We start from the raw sequence: 17,370 nt of genomic DNA, 5'->3' as shown, positions 1-17,370 counted from the left end.
CATAACATTGTTTTAAAGAGTGCTAAGAAATCTACGAATAAAGTGTTCAAACATCAGAAACAGGCTTTGAGGTACTAGCCTTACCACCCTTAGCCTTCTTGGATTTCTTGACTTGAGGGACCACATCAGCAACAGCCGAGCCTTCAAGGCTTGCCACATGAGACCCGTCGCTTCCCCCAGACAAGGTCTCTTCACTATCGCCAGAACGGGAATGTTTTTTGGACAAAGACTCAATCAATTCTTTGGCAACCTTCTCGTCAAGACCAGTCGGCTTCAAACCCTGCAAAACTAAAAGTGGTTTACCGTAGCATGATGAAACTGCACCCACATAGGGGTAAGTAATCCTCTCCATCGCATGAACTGAGCTGGTAAAAAGCTTGTAGGCTTCAGGGTTGAACAAAGAAGATTGCTCCATAGGCTGGCCTGTTTCGTGATGATGGAAGCCTGCAATAAAACCCAAGTGCTTTCCATGGCCTAGCAGCTTCGTATAAACGTCACCCAACACCGAGTTAAACTCTTTAGAATGAAGCAAATAGGACACGACTTGCTGAAACCCATGCTCGATCAACCACTTGTTATCTTCAGAAGTCTGGGTAACTGAAGCTTTCAACCCTTCCTTCTCCATCTCGAAGGCTCTCTTTTGCATCTCAAAAGCTTCATGGTCAGCACTCAATTTGGCCCTATCAGCCTCCATGGCTTTCTTCAACCCTACCATCTCAATCTCGTGACCACGAGACAACTCTTCAATTCGCTTCACATACACATTCTCCTTCTCAAAAAAACCATCAACATCTTTCTTCATGGCTGCCATAAAAGCCTTCATCTTCTCCTTCGTGTTCATAAACTCCTCATACTCCTCCATACCTTTCCTAAAACGGGTGACACCTTCTGCCAAAAGGGCATAAACGTTGGAATAGTTCAATATCAACCGGGATAACAAGGAGTCACATTCCATCTTGGAGATAGTATCACGAACTCCCGGAGGAGCAAAGTGAGCTAAAGCATCGGCACAAACTTCAGGATCCTTGAAAGAATCCCCAACCCTGACACTCCATTCCGGCACATAAACGGCATTCCCATCCAACCCTTAAACGACTGGCATCTCAACCTTCTTACCAGTCGGCTTCTTCTTCTTAGAAACCACCAACCCCTGTTCCTTCTCAACCTCCATCGTTGGACCGTGGTCCTCAAAGGCTTGAATGTCATCGCTAACCTCAACCGGCTCATGAGAGGATGAGGTAGCAACAGATTTCAGCAAACGTCGTGTAGAACGACGAGTGGAAGATTTTGGAACTGTGGTCTTGGTGAACCCTTTAACATTTGCAACCCCAGCATACTCAGCATCCTCAAATCGACCCTCTTTCCCTCGAACAACCGAATCCTCTCCAACAACGGCTGCAACATCAGTAAAAGCAACGTCGGAAGTATCATCACTTTTTAGGAAGTCCAAAGCAGACATGACTGCAAACAAAAAAGAAATCCATTAATAAATATATCAACAAGATAAAGCAAAAACGGGAAAAAACAAATGCATACCCTTATTATCCCTCATAAGCACGGGATTCCGATTAGGCTTATCCCAAAGTTTGCTAATTCACAACAAAACAAGAAGATGTTCGGGGAGAGGGCGAGACGCGAAGGACATGTTCTAATGGATTTCAAAAAGGCTTCGTTTAATTCAGATTCAGCCGGTTCCGGTTCATTTAGAACGGTTTCGGGTTGTCTCCAAACAGGTTTAAACGGAAGGATAGAATCAGAAACAAAGAAAAACCGGTCCTTCCAAGAACCGAGAACCGTAACCGCCGAAGAAACCAAACATACATCAACCTTGGTATGTTCGAACGTGTACCAATCGCCATTTTTTGCTAAGCGAAAGAAACGGCGAAAGTTCAACAGTGAAGGGTCATAAGGACTCTGCACAAAACTTCAAAATGCAGAACCCTAGCGTGCCCCAATGGATGGATTTGGCCAAAGGATATACGATAATACTCCAAAACATTAAGAACAAAAACCGAAAAAGGGTGTCGGAGATTGGAGAATTCAAAATGACAGCAATTTAAAGCAATGAAGCCCGCTGGACAACGATCAATCGAAGAATCGACCGGCGGAGCAATCGGCTTGTATTTTAAACCTATCCCCCATTCAATACAAAATGATTCGACCTCCTCTTGGGTCAATCGGGAAAAACTGATCAGAAGATCCTTTTTGGCAACCATAATTTCGAAAGAAAGATGAAGGACGAGACTAACCTGATAATGGATCGAAGGAAACTTGAAAGTGTTAATGGTGGATAGTGTTAAACAAATCTGGAAGAAAGTGAATAGTTATTTAGTTAATAACTATTAATAAAAAGCAGTTATTGGAAACCGCATTCTGACAGTTACAATCACATCAACTGTCACATCAACAATTCAAAAAATAACAAAAACTGAACAAAGCTTCGGAGCCTTTAAGCCTTGAAGCCTTTAAGCAATAAACAAAACGTGTGCAAAAGTCAGAAGCCCTTGAACATACTCCTCAAAAACCTCTGACTTGGGGGGCTGATAACGGGGGTAGCCCAAGAAAATAATAAAATGACTGAAACACGTTAACGCTAAAAGGGTTAAAAGGTTAAAATCTTCGTTTCCCGCCCAAACTTATGTAAATAAGCACCCACGTGCTACAGTACATGTCACATCACTATTCACATCCTTGTCCCTTCTGAGCAAAAGACATATTCAGAAAAAGTACTATTACTTTATCTATGGACCATCGGTCCAAAGCTTCCTGCCCAACAATGGTCAACTCTCTAGGCAAACTGGAGGGGAACTAGTTAGTTACATCTGAACTAAAAGGCTTACATCTCCTCACTTATATAAGAGATGCTTAGCCATAAACACAAACACACCAGATCTGGAGTTAATACATACTCTTTGATCTTTTATTCTCTCTTGAGGAATACACACTTTGCTTATTCCTTTCTTACTTCACAAATATCATAGCTTCACCCATGAACCGATTCCAAACATCGCGGTTCTTGATCATCGGTGAGCTTTAACAACAAACAACTAACTAGTGAACCTTCTTCTACGTTTTGCAAACGTAGAGGGACACCACGACCTGCGTTAGGCTAAACTGAACCTTTGAAGCTTTTTAGCCTAACCAGTCCATTAACTATCATTGGTCTTATCTTTGTTGTAGCAACAGTATACAAAATTTCGGACGAAAAAATGGTCGATTTACACTACCGCGCAAAAAGGGGGGGGGGGCGGGGCCACCCCTGGTCCAACATGTTGATACCACTCGACCAAGCAGGACTGACCCAAGCCCGCCAAGCCAGACAGCCGGTCGAGACTCGTAATTTTCAGGCTCCAAAAGCTTTATATATGTGTGTGTATATATATAATTGTTATTTTTTTGGGTATAGAGCATTAGAGCTTAATAATCTTATTACATATTGAATTCAATGCTTTCATTTAATTTTAGCCTTTAATTTTTTTTAGTTTTTCGAATAGCAGGTCTTATTTATATTTATCATTTGACAAATCACGTATATACACGGGTTCAAAAGCTAGGAGATAAATAAACAAAAATGTACGACGCTATGGCCGATTGAATTCCAAATTTCCAAGCCAGACCTTCTTTGGTGAAGATCGACGATTTACCAAATACAAGAATTGCATATAGAATATTGTTGACTATTCCAGTCACTATGACTTCTGCAGAAAGAAGTTTTTCAAAGTTATTGAATTCTTATTTACGATCCACAATGTCCTAGACTTAATAAATTGACAATGATAGCTATCAAGAACAAAATATTGGATAATATAAACTACGAAGAGGTGATCAAATAGTTTGTTGTCAAATACGCTATTAGAGTTTCACAAATCATCGGCCAACCATTAGATATTATGATATTTGATTTTATTACACTATTTTTGTTGTTATTATTGTTATCTAGTCAATGTAATTTAAAAATTTGCTTATATATTTCATTACTCGTTAAGACCTACAAGTCTTCTTATTTTTGTTCGATCGAGACATTTAAATTCTCGAAGACAGCCCTAAGACCAAATCATGTTCTTACATAGTTTCAAACTATATAACATTAAAATATTCAACGACCATCAAAAGCAAAAGAAAGCTATTTAAATTTTTAGAAACGTCCTTGAGATCAAAGTCTTTTCTTACTGTTTTAGTTTTAAAGTGTGTAACATTGAAATATTCAATGACCATCAAAAGCAAAAGAAGCACACATAAAGAAAGAAGAAGAAAAAAAGTAGTTTCGGTGCATGCGTTAATCATCTTTGGAAAAATAGAACATGCTCCGGATCTTTTCTTGTTGTAGTCTTTAATTAAGTGATTAGCATGTCTTGGTCATTCCTTAATTTTGAAAAATAATATTATTAAAGTTATAACAATATATTTCTATTGGCCAAACAACCAACGTAAATGAAATTACAACATCTTTACCCGTTAATTCACACGTTGGTTTTATAGTTTGGTAATGTATTAATATGTGAGATATAAGTATTTTGGTAGCTCTTCAAATTTTATCAATTTTAATATGATAGTATGAAAGAAAACATAAATAAGTACGAGAATTATGTCATGAGAAAAGTGTGTCTAAAAAATAGCCAAATACTTAATCTTTTACAAATGGAGAACAATCACAACATTTTGTTGAAACGTCACAACTCTTAGTGAAAGAGCTTATTAGTGGCGGTTATACTCAGTTGGCACTTATTTGCTTACTATACTCGGTTCCTCATTGTCATGATCAAGCTATACTTGATTAACAAAGTATATTGCAACGGAATTAACTAATCAAGTAATGATCATGTATGCAATCAAGAGTACAAAACAATTATCGAATAAGAACAATTTGTGGAATGTATTATATGGCAAAGGTGTTTAATAACAATAAAGAGGGCAAGTATTTTTACTAGAATTAAGATTCATTCTAACCGATATCTAGAACTAATTACAAGATATGATTTCTCGTCTAGAAGATTATATCATAATCGGTCGATCACATTAAAAATAAAAAGGACAAGTTATCAATGAACCTAAAGAAGAGGGGATCGATATTAAGTAAGGTGATTTAGTAGGTGTCGGCTGTGAATCAGACCTCCATGCTCTAAGAGCCACTATTCATTTCACATCCCTCAGGCCTCATGTTTTGTGAATGGATGGAAGTCGAAAGTGACAAAATAATAATATGGAAATACTATTAAATTGAATATTAGATAGATAGATATGAGAAATGGCATGTAAAAGTTTTTTGGAAAGAGACAAAATTTAGAAATTAATGTGGGTTTTAGAAAATAATGTATAAGATGCAAATGCTCTAAGCGAGTATTAGACAATAAAGATGTTGTAAAATTGAAACTAAAAACCTTAACGTATACCTAAAAGTGCAACTTGGCCTAAACCAAGCACCCTTTATATAATTAATATTGATATTTTTGTAAGAGTTTCGTCCATGTGATTTGTCCAAATCTGCAGTTGTTGTCAAATAGTTTCAAATTTGCGATTTTCGTCTATGTAGTTTCATTTCACTTGCAATTAAACTCGAATTCACTAATCCCATTAAGTCTTAAACCCATCATCATGATTTCATGTCTTTCACGTGAGGGACAATTTTGTCTTTTTGCCCCTCAAGTGAGGGGGCTTGCGAATTAGAATCGAGTTTATATGGGGAGAAAAAGGACAAAGTTGCCCCCTTACGTGAAGGGCACGATGATGAGTTTAACGACCAGACTTAACGGAGTTAATGAATCCATATTTAATTGCAAGTGAAATGAAACCAAAAGGACGAAAATTGGAAATTTGAAACAATTGAACTAAAACCACAAATTTAGACAACCCACGGGGATGAAAACCGCATTTTATACTTTTTTGTAATTTCCTCTTGTATGTATTTTTCATTTTACGGCAATTTCCTATCTTGTGAAGATCGATAAGTTTCATAATGTAAAGTTGTAAACCGTTTTTCTTTTTTCTTCTTTTTTTGTTTTGTTGTAATTTTAACTTTATATACGACATGGACGGTTTGTTAAAATCTGCGTTTTGGAAGCAGGGATAATGACAAATCGATCTCGGACACACTTCTTTTTTATACCCAAATCCTTTCTAGTCCCACGCCTACCTAAGTACCAAACCATATATATATTCACTAGTTTAATCCCTGTATTATGAGGGTTGTTTTATATTATTTGTTCTAATATTTATATATTTTTTGAATTTATATTTTTTATTGTATAAAATTTAATAATATACTTATGATTTGATGATAAATTGTTTCACAAATAAATGAGATATTATAACCCGGTTTAAAAGCTATATGGGTTTGATGAGATCCAAGACTCGTTTATTTTTTACTATAAAATTGGTTTTTTAATTATAAATAATATTTATGAAAGTTAATAATATACTTATGGTTTGATGAAACCCAAGACCCGTTTATTTTTTTTTAACTATCAAATTGGTTTTTTAATTTAAATAATATATATATATATATATCTTTTTTAAAATAAATAAGATATTAATTTTTATTATATCTTATTTTATATGATTTTTACATCAATAATTTGGTGAGAATAAGTTTTAATTTAATGAGATGTTATAACCCGTTTAAGGAATATCTGGGTTTGGTAAGACCCATACCGATGAATTCGGGTCAAATGCATGAGAAGCCTCCATTTAAAAATCAAGTAAATCTCGTGACTCCAAAAAAGGGGAAACGACCACATCGCGACACGTAGGATTTTTATATCTTCGTTTATATATTATAGATTGTTTTTCACATGTTTAGTCTCATACCGCCCACAATCTCACATGCCGTGCTTTCTAATGGTATCAATATGTTAGAAAGATGTTTCTTCTAAGCGGTGAGAGTTGAAGTTCTATCATATGAACAAATAGTGTAAATTTTACGTGTGTGATTTTGTCTATTAATACACTTGCTTTTGAACCTGTGTATTACACGGGATTTGTCAAATAATAAAAATAAATCAGATCCGTTATTTCAATTGTGATTCTTAAAATACTTATAAATTAATTTAATGTAGATTTAATGGAAAAAAACAAACGGGTGGTTAAAAAAAAGTACTAAAATAGCATGGTTTTAATGGAAACGTCAGGTGATGATCTGCAAGAAATTTTTAAAAAAGTACTAAAATTGCGTAATTGGTCAAACCTCAAGTATGAAAATGAAACTTTATTCAATAATGAATAAAATCCACACTATGTTATAACCCACTTGACAAAATGGTTTTGACCTATGACCCATAAATAGCTAGAATGAGTGAGATTATATATTATGAATTAAGAGAAATGTAAGCTTGACACCTAAGCTTCAACATTTTCTTTTATTAATATTGTAAGATAAGATTTTGATGAGACTTATAAATATTAGGTTTAGGGGCACCACACGTCAATGCAAAATCTTATAGAAGTGATTGCGATACTTTCTAGAGTTATGTAAGACTCCAAACTTGTGAGACCTTACCGTTAACAATATTCTAAACATAATATTTCAAACTGGAAGAAATTAAAAGTCGTAGCAACAAAATATTTAAACAATCCAAAATTTAAACCGAACTAAATTCAAATTCAAGGAACAGTCTTAAATGGAAATATAACCAATGAATCTTCATATTTCCCCAAACATTAGCTACCAGCTCACTCTACAATTTCCATTACGTTTTGGCCAATAGCAATTACATATATTTTAATATAGTTACAAGATTTCAAAATTACTTTTCCAAAAATTTAATTTAATCTTTAATAAAAACAAATGAAGTTACCATCATGCATAAACAAATTCCCTCCCAATAAAATCAAAGAGAGAAAATTCTTAAAATGTTTCTTAATATTCATATTTAACCTCTCTAATTTTTGTTTTCAGAATTGTTCCCAACCTATCACGTCGCCGAAAACCTATTTGATATTTTCGGTGATGTGTTAGCAAACCAATCACAGAAAGACGCGTGGTCGGAATTAGTCATTGGCGATGTGTTTTCCAGGCTATCCCGCCATCAGTGGTCTGTTGTCCCCAACCTATCGTGTCGGTGGGCTGCTCTTTAATTATATCTAGTCGTCCCTGTATTATGTTAGTAGTAGCTCACGTCGTCTTCATCTTATTTTAGTAGATCATGTCATCTTCGCCTTATAAAGAGAGGGGGGGGTTATATATAACTAAAGAGTAGTCCGACAATCAATGTGATAAGTTGGGAACAACATACGGTCAGCGACGGGATAGCCTGGATAACACATCGCCTACGACTGATTCCGGGCACACACCTTCTTATGATTGGTTTGCTAATACGTTGCTGGCAACCTGATAGGTTGAAGATAATTCCGCAAACAAAATCTATATGGGACAAATATGAAATGCCTTTCTATGAGGAGAATATTTTGGAAATTTTCACAAAAGAAAAAAAAACCACTCAAGAAAAAACTAAGCAATTACTCAATTGGTCTTCCAACATTTTAGTCGTGTTTAACATGACACTTGCTATATTTTCTTTTGGTACCAAAACCAACAAAAATTCTAATTCAAATCTGATTAACCTACTCGGCTAGTACAACGTCTTGGACCTTAGGTAATCAACATAACGTCACTAACTACACGTAAATCACCAATGTTTGATTTTGCTTGTTAAACTCTAGCAAATTTGCATCAACCTTCTATGAAGTTTAAAATTGCTTTACACGTTTGATTGCATAGTTTAGCAAAACTCAAACAATGACAATGTAATAGTCAAAGTCGCATGCAAAGGTTATTTCTTTAAAAAAAAAAAATAGCAACACTGTGTCCAAAAATTATAGTGTTGATAATGGTTTTAACCATTAAAATTTAGTTAGGCTCTCTTTTGTTGAACGGCATTTGGTTAGGTTAGGTTAGGTTATCTAACCACCATTAAAATTGTTTAATACTTTTTATGATGCTTTTACTTCAAAATAGGGCAACTTGAATATTGAGGCTCGGGTATAATTTGAAGTACTTTACTTGTAAAGCGTGTGAGCAATATCAAGCAGGAGTATTCATTATTTGATCTGAAACCAAAAACCGATCTGTAACTGATTAAAACTAAACCAAATTACGTATTCGACTTTCTATTCGGTTTTAAAACCAAAACCAAATTGCTAATTCGTTTTTCAGTTTAACTAAACTGAATTTCGTTCAACCCGAATAAGAAATCATCATTATTTCAGTTTTATCATGTAGCCAAATTCATTTACATTTTTAGCCCAATGGTATCTAACCCAAAGCAATTTAATAACAGATAAAGATTAAAAAAATTTATAGAAAACTGATTATTCGACTTCTACGGTTGAAATTGAAAACCGAATCAAACCAAATAACTTGAAAAGAAAACCAATGCACAATCCATATATCAAGCATTTTACAAATTTACAATTTCATGTTTTTTTTTGTATGTACATGGTTAATTCATCGAATAAACAAGTAGAGCTCATTCTCGGTGAAGACAATCAAGAGTTCATGTTAGCTGAACTAAAATGGTATTGATTAACCTATTGAGCCTAAGCTTGAAAATTAAGTTTTTTTTTTTCAACTAAAAACTTAATTTACACAATTTATATTAGCAAACGCCATTACCATGCTTTCTTGCAAGCCTCTTTTCTTTGTCAAAAGTTAACCACGTCATTATCTGCATGCTTCACGCAAAAGCAAAAGACCCGACAATGGGGAAACTTGAACATCAAGCAGCCTAAAGATGCTTTACTCCGACTTATTGGGAATTGTTTCCCACGGATATTCAAAGGCAAGATATTTTTGTTTAATGACCAACGAATAAAGTCCAACTACCAAGGGTAACCCAATGGCAAAAAGTGACCGCATATGCGCGTAATCCCATATAGGGCCGGCCCTGAAAATTCACGTGCCTCCGCCGAGCGGGAAAAAATATGCACCTTAAGGCTTAACGTAGTAAATAATGTAAACATATTTTTTTATACGACGATTAAAGTTATGACGATAAACATAACAATTAGCAAAAATCATGGTATTAGAATAAGTCTATGACATTTGGTATAGGCTTAGCTAACCGAGGATTTGTGAAGCTTTCATAACATTTTTTGTAGCAAATTGGTGAATCAACCGTTTGCAGTTTACGCGCTCTAATAATCCATTCCAACCCGCTAAGTTTTTCTTAGGCATTGTAGATCATAAATAAGATTTCAATAATTATAATTCCGAAAAACTCATTTATGTAGATGTTACCATGACCGCTATTGTTTGAAGTCAACTTTGTTGTTAACCCCGAATATTCGTTTCGTTTTTTATTTATCATTTGTTGATTAATTAAAAATAATGGATCTTTTTTCATTTTATTAATGTTGGGTAATTAAAAAAAAGTGGGTCTAAAATGTATTTGACTGTTATAAAAATAGTGGGATTATAAACGTTCGGGTATTTTATATATATATAATCGGAAATTTTCAAAAAATAATTGTGCCCCGGAAAAAAACGTGTCCCGGTCGGACGCCCACATGACACACCCTTAGAGCCCGGCTGATCGCATATAGCGCTGGGTAGGCCAGGACCACAATCTTCTGTTCTAGAAAAAAACCCGCCGCTTGAACTCTTGATGACCCATCATGATAACGCCCAGTTGAGATCAGATTCGAACTTGAAACATTTTCGCTTCCATCCCAAATCTCCACTTTACCCCTCCATGTTTAGCTCATTGGCAAAGGCTAGATTTTTAGTTTTTTACCAAGATTCTATTAACGCTTTATTTCTCATTTTTACAAGTAATTTAATTAAGAGAAAATTGTCTAAATGGTTATGATTTGATCATTTTACAAGTTTGGTTCATATATGTTAGAACACCTACAAACTAGGTCGAAACATTTGTGAAAGGGTTGCATGTTTAGTCGCCGTCATTAATCCTAGTTAGCTAGCTTGTACGGTTAAGTGAGAGTATATTTGTCATTTTACATTTTAAAAGCAAATTCCTTTTGCTTGAAGGTGATAACGCTCATCGAAGGTGACATGAATTTTCCGTTAAAACTAATTGTGATTTACTGCATGGACTAAACGTGTAACCCTCTAAATTATGTTTGTCCTAAATTTGCTAGTTATAAGATTTGATGACCAAAACTTGTAAAAACGAATAAACCATAGGAACCATTTGTTGAATTGCCCTTATTAAGTAATACATAAATTGCTAGATTTACCATTTTCTATTATCAACACAGACACTTGTCGATCAACTCTTATGGCCGACATCATAATGGGAAGGCGGCAGTTTGATTTTAAACAGAACCCTTTAGCTACATTACATATTTATATGTCTAGATTCAACCATATGATTTAAATAAAGACAATACCACATACTGTTGATGTATATATAGAAGACCAAGTATATTAAACACAATCCACACTCGTATTTATTATTAATTTTAAAACAACTGATAAAGACCATTAGACCAATTGCAGTTTCAATACCAAATTATAAATACAACTCTCTTTAGGCAGTTTCCTAGCAATGTCAAGATCTTACTTCTATAAGAGGATGCAACCTGGAAACACTCGAATGACAATCTTTCCTTCCAATCTATCTACACTGACAATATTTTTGTCTCTTCTATTGAAAGAGTTTAAAACATGGGTGCTCATGAAACACCTTCACAATGTGACATTGGAACATTGGTATATAACATTAGCACATTAACACTCACTAAAGCTCAAAAAAGATGGCGCCTAGCTTACTTCTCCATCTACTTCTCAAACACAATGCTATCCATTTCCAAACTTTCCAAGAACCTAAAGCGACACCCGATCACCGAGATAGTTGCATCTCCGTCATACACCGCTCTTAATATCATCCCACCGGTTGCCAACCCTGTTGATCATAGTCAACAGTTTTCGAGCATTGACTCGACTGAACTCGCCAACTTGGTCAAAAGCAAAGATGTTGAACTCCTTAGCACATTTAAGGGTGTCACGGGTTTAGCTAAATCTCTTCACACCACTCTTGATGATGGGATTATCACGAATGATATCGATGAAAGAAAGATCACATTTGGTTCGAATACGTACCAAAAACCGCCCCTTAAAGGGCTTGTTTATTTTATCGTGGAGGCGTTTAAGGACACCACCATAATTATATTGCTAGCATGCGCGGTTCTTTCTTTAGGCTTTGGTATTAAAGAGGAAGGAGCAAAGGAAGGCTGGTACGAAGGTGGGAGTATCTTCGTAGCAGTTATTCTAGTTATTATTGTGTCGGCGGTTAGTAACTTCCGACAGGAAAAACAGTTTGACAGTCTGTCTAAAATAAGCAATAATATTAAAATAGACGTTATACGTGAAGGAAGGAGGCAAAAGATTTCCATATTCGACGTCGTTGTGGGCGATGTTGTAGTTCTTAACATAGGAGATCAGATTGCTGCAGACGGGCTGTTTATAGACGGGCATTGTTTGCTAGTTGATGAATCGAGCATGACCGGTGAGAGTGATCATATAGACATTGATGCCGTCAGGCATCCGTTTATATTCTCGGGCTCAAAAGTAGCTGATGGGCACGGTAAAATGCTCGTGGTATCTGTCGGAATGAACACCGCATGGGGGAAGATGATGAGCTTGATAACCGGCGACTCTGACGAGCAAACACCGTTACAAGCCCGCCTTAATAAACTAACTTCCTCGATTGGGAAAGTTGGACTCGCAGTCGCCTTTCTCGTTCTTGTAGTTATGTTAGTACGATACTTCACAGGGAACACGGAAGACGAGGATGAGAGACGCGAGTACAACGGGAAAAGCACGAGTACGAATGAGATACTTAACTCGGTAACGCGCATTTTCGCAGCTGCAGTGACGATTGTTGTAGTGGCGATCCCTGAAGGCCTTCCGCTAGCGGTCACACTCACTCTTGCTTATTCCATGAAGAGAATGATGGTGGATCAAGCCATGGTTAGGAAGTTATCCGCTTGTGAAACCATGGGGTCTGCCACGGTTATATGCACTGATAAAACCGGGACGTTAACCATGAATCAAATGAAAGTTACAAAGTTTTGGCTTGGTTTTGATCTCATTGAAGGCGATTCTTCTAATGCAATTGACCCGAAAGTTATTGAACTTTATCATCAAGGGGTCGGGTTAAACACGACCGGAAGCGTTTACAAATCCGTTTCAGGAACCGAATATTCGGGTAGTCCTACAGAAAAAGCTATACTTTCATGGGCTGTAACAAATTTGGGTATGGATATGGAGAAGCTGAAACAAGATTCTACCATTGTTCATGTGGAAACCTTCAATTCTGAGAAGAAAAGAAGTGGCGTTTCGGTTATGAACCGAAAAGATAACAGCATGCATGCTCATTGGAAAGGAGCAGCTGAAATGGTGCTAGCAATGTGTTCATATTATTATCAGAAACAAGGGATCAAAAAGCCGATAAATCAAGAAGAGAAGACACAGTTCGAGAATATAATACAAGGAATGGCTGCAAGCAGCCTCAGATGCATCGCGTTTGCTCATAAGGAAAGTGGTACATTAAGCGAAGAGGGATTGACTTTGCTCGGTATAATCGGGATCAAAGATCCGTGTCGACCAGGGGCAAAAGAGGCAATTGACACATGCAGGTCGGCCGGGGTCGATATCAAGATGATAACAGGAGACAATGTTTTCACAGCAAAAGCCATAGCCACAGAATGCGGGATACTTAAACCGGGTCAACAAGTCAACAAAGGCGAAGTAATCGAAGGCGAACAGTTTCGAAACTTCACAGACGATGAACGAATGGAAAAGGTTGATAGTATCAAAGTAATGGCAAGATCATCTCCATTTGACAAGCTATTAATGGTTCAGTGTTTAAAGAAAAAAGGTCATGTGGTTGCAGTCACAGGTGACGGTACAAACGATGCACCAGCTCTAAAAGAAGCCGATATCGGGCTTTCTATGGGGATTCAAGGGACCGAGGTGGCTAAAGAGAGCTCAGATATTGTTATTTTAGATGATGACTTCGCGTCGGTTGCCACTGTGTTACGTTGGGGCCGATGTGTGTACAACAACATCCAAAAGTTCATTCAGTTTCAACTTACGGTAAACGTTGCAGCTCTTGTTATTAACTTTGTTGCAGCTGTTTCAGCTGGTGATGTCCCGTTAACCGCGGTTCAGTTATTGTGGGTTAACTTAATTATGGACACTTTAGGTGCTCTAGCACTTGCTACAGAACGACCCACTAAAGAACTCATGGATCATCCGCCAGTTGGGCGGGTTGCACCACTTATAACAAATATCATGTGGAGGAACCTGTTGGCACAATCTTTATACCAGATAACCGTTTTGTTGACGTTTCAGTTTAAAGGTAAGTCGATATTTGATGTGGATGAGCGAGTAAAGAATACTATTATCTTCAACACATTTGTGTTTTGTCAAGTGTTCAATGAGTTCAACTCGAGGAAGCTGGAAAAGCAGAATGTGTTTGAAGGTCTTCATAAGAATCGGCTGTTTATCGGGATCATTGGCGTGACGGTTATTCTTCAGATAGTGATGGTGGAGGTGTTAAAGGATTTTGCAGATACAGAGAAACTGAACTGGGGTCAATGGGGAATTTGTATAGCAATTGCAGCCGTGTCATGGCCCATTAGTTGGATTGTGAAGTTGATACCAGTACCAGATAGACCATTTCTTAGCTATATTAAAGGGTGGATTTAGTTGTGTGTGTGAATGTGTGGGTGGGTGCTATGTTGTCATTCTTTATTATCAGTATGGGGTATTAATTTGTCATTCTTTACAAGTATCGCTAGTTGTGTGTGTCAGGCCGTCGGGTGTGTGTGTGTGTTTATCGTTCGGCAAAAAGTTTGTTTATGTTCGTTCTTGAACGAATATGAATCATGCATTCTGTTCAAATAATTAAATGAACGAACAAGAACACAGGTCACGTTCGTTCAGTTGTGTATGTGAACGTTTACTGTGTTTGCTTATGTTCGTTTGTTTAGGTCCGGTCATTGATTTTTTTTTATATATCTTTTTAACTTTTAGTTTTAAGTTAATCACCCTAACATTTTAAATTTTTTATATTTTAAAAATCCTTGATTAGGGCTTTCAGTTGCACGGTTAGGGCCTCCGTCAGCTTTCATCTTTGTATGTACTATGTACCGTTAAGAGTGTTATATTTCAAATTTTGATTTCCTGTTATTGTTGTAAGTTTTTATGTCTCCCATTTGTATTGTAATTTGTAAACCTTCATTTTTTTTGTTACAAGCTTGTATTTCCTGTTGTTACAAGCTTCTTTATTTCAAGTAAGCTTCTTGCTTCTCTATTTCCTGTCACAAATTAATAACTGTTATTGTAAATATTCTATTTATCACATGAGTATGTGTGTGTTATGTAAACTTTTTACTTCTTTATCTCCTCTCAAAATTTAATAACTTTTATTTGATACTGGAAGACATAACTTCACTTTTTTTATATGTTTTATCTAACTTGTAGTTTGTTTATTCATAATCTCAGGATGAAACAGAAATGATGAATTAGAGAAGAAGAACTTCAAGCTTGTGTCTCATTTGGAACCTATATCCTTTGAGACATCATTCTGTGATAACTATGTTTATGATTACTATGTCAAGTACTTAACTTTATATTACTTTCGGTGATTATGTCAACGCTTTGGATTAAGAATGTTGATTTTTCTCTTTCAAATCAAATATGTTCATTTGTTCGATTATGCTTGTTTGTGTTCGTTAATGAACGCACAGAAAATACAGTTCTTACAGCATACCACTGAACTTTTTTCGCTGTCAAGCATGATTAGTTTACTACATCCCAAAATATGGTAAACCAATCATGTTCTTTCGATAGCAGTTTTGAATTTTCTGGTAGCTTTTATATCTCATAAAAACTGCATAAGTGTCTATATCATGAACATTTTGAAGTCATTAACACCTAATCATCAGTAAAAGTTGATGATTTGACTTCTATAAAATTTTGTTGAGATAATTTCTGACCTTTAGCAAATAATCAAACAGTGTTGAGCTTTACGGGCCTGCAGGGGTAACATTCAAACAAATTTTCTCATTATCCATATCAAATTTCCACTATTGTAGTATTCTATTAGTTGCAGTTGTTGATTTGAACATGTCAGTAATGAAAGACCAAGGTTTGGGATCCAACTATGAACCTAACTCACTTTTACAGAGAAGCATTTATCAGATTTAGGGCTGTGAACGAACCGAATGTCCGGCGAACTGTTCGGCACAAAGTTTGTTTATGTTCGTTCATTTAATGAACACGAACAAGGAATTTTGTTTGATTAACTAAATGAATGAACACGAACATAGGTCATGTTCGTTCAATTGTGTTCATGAACGTTTGATAATGTGTGCGAAACGTCCATTTATATTTGTCAGTCTATGTTTGTTCATTAAAGGTTTTTAATACTTTTATAATCTTATAATATAGAATTAAGCAAAAAGTATTAACTATAAAACAAGAATATATACAACTATTATGTGACTACTCTAAATGCAAACTTAACATATGAATATAAATGTGTAAAAAACACAAAATTGGTTGCCGGACCGGACCATTGACATTGTCCATTCTTGGTTAGCCAAGTCAAATAAAACATTGCTTCGTTTGTGTTCGTGAACTGTTATGAGCAAGTTCATTTCTTAAAGCACGAATATGAACTCGGTCGGTTAGATAAAACCTTAACGGACGAACATGAACAAGGCATTGTACGGTTTCGGTTCAGTTTGTTTACGGCCCTAACTATATTAATGATCATATTCCAATCACAATCACAAATTCAATAGCTTCTTAATTCCAAAGTAAATAAAGGTATGCAGATGTAATTTGAAGGAATTAGGGTTGGTTAAGATTAGATACAACGTAACAGGTTTTGTTACACTTGTGATCTACTCTACAGTGAGCAACTTCGTGTTATGACGATCGAATTGCAGAGCGATCGTGATATGGAAAGAATGCTGGAAATAATCAAGATGGGCGAAGATGAACCAATTTGGGATCATATATGAGAGCCTGTTACTCGTATTTGACATCGCCTCCTACAAAAACCAAATGCGATATCAACTCACATTTTACTTTTACCAACAGAAAATAAATTTATATATAGTAAAGTTTCCATGCAGGATTTCGATTTACTTCGGTTTAATTCATTATGATACTGAAACTGAAACGTTACGTATAGCAGCCTACACAGAAAACCAGAAAAATAAAGTTATGAAATGTCTAAAAAAGTTGTTAATACGAATAAAATTATTAGACATATAAAAGTTAATATATTAAAAAGTGATACACAGATTATTAATGCTATTTGAATTTATTATTAAAAATGTATGAAAACATAAAAATAATGAACTGTGGGTAAAGATGATGCATTCCATGGATGCAAA

At 35.8% G+C, this 17,370-nt stretch overlaps 1 pseudogene; it reads left to right on the top strand.

The window, feature by feature from the left end:
* The first annotated feature begins 11,493 nt into the window (after window positions 1-11,493).
* On the top strand, window positions 11,494-15,822 carry LOC143584792 (putative calcium-transporting ATPase 13, plasma membrane-type pseudogene; annotated as a pseudogene).
* Window positions 15,823-17,370: the final 1,548 nt, after the last annotated feature.

This window comes from Bidens hawaiensis, unplaced genomic scaffold (genome assembly GCF_021521415.1).
Source record: "Bidens hawaiensis isolate Kalapana, Puna unplaced genomic scaffold, B.hawaiensis_p1.1 tig00033363_1, whole genome shotgun sequence".
NCBI lineage: Eukaryota > Viridiplantae > Streptophyta > Magnoliopsida > Asterales > Asteraceae > Bidens > Bidens hawaiensis.
The sequence above is the reverse complement of the archived record's forward strand: the minus strand, read 5'-3'. Positions and strand labels throughout refer to the sequence as shown.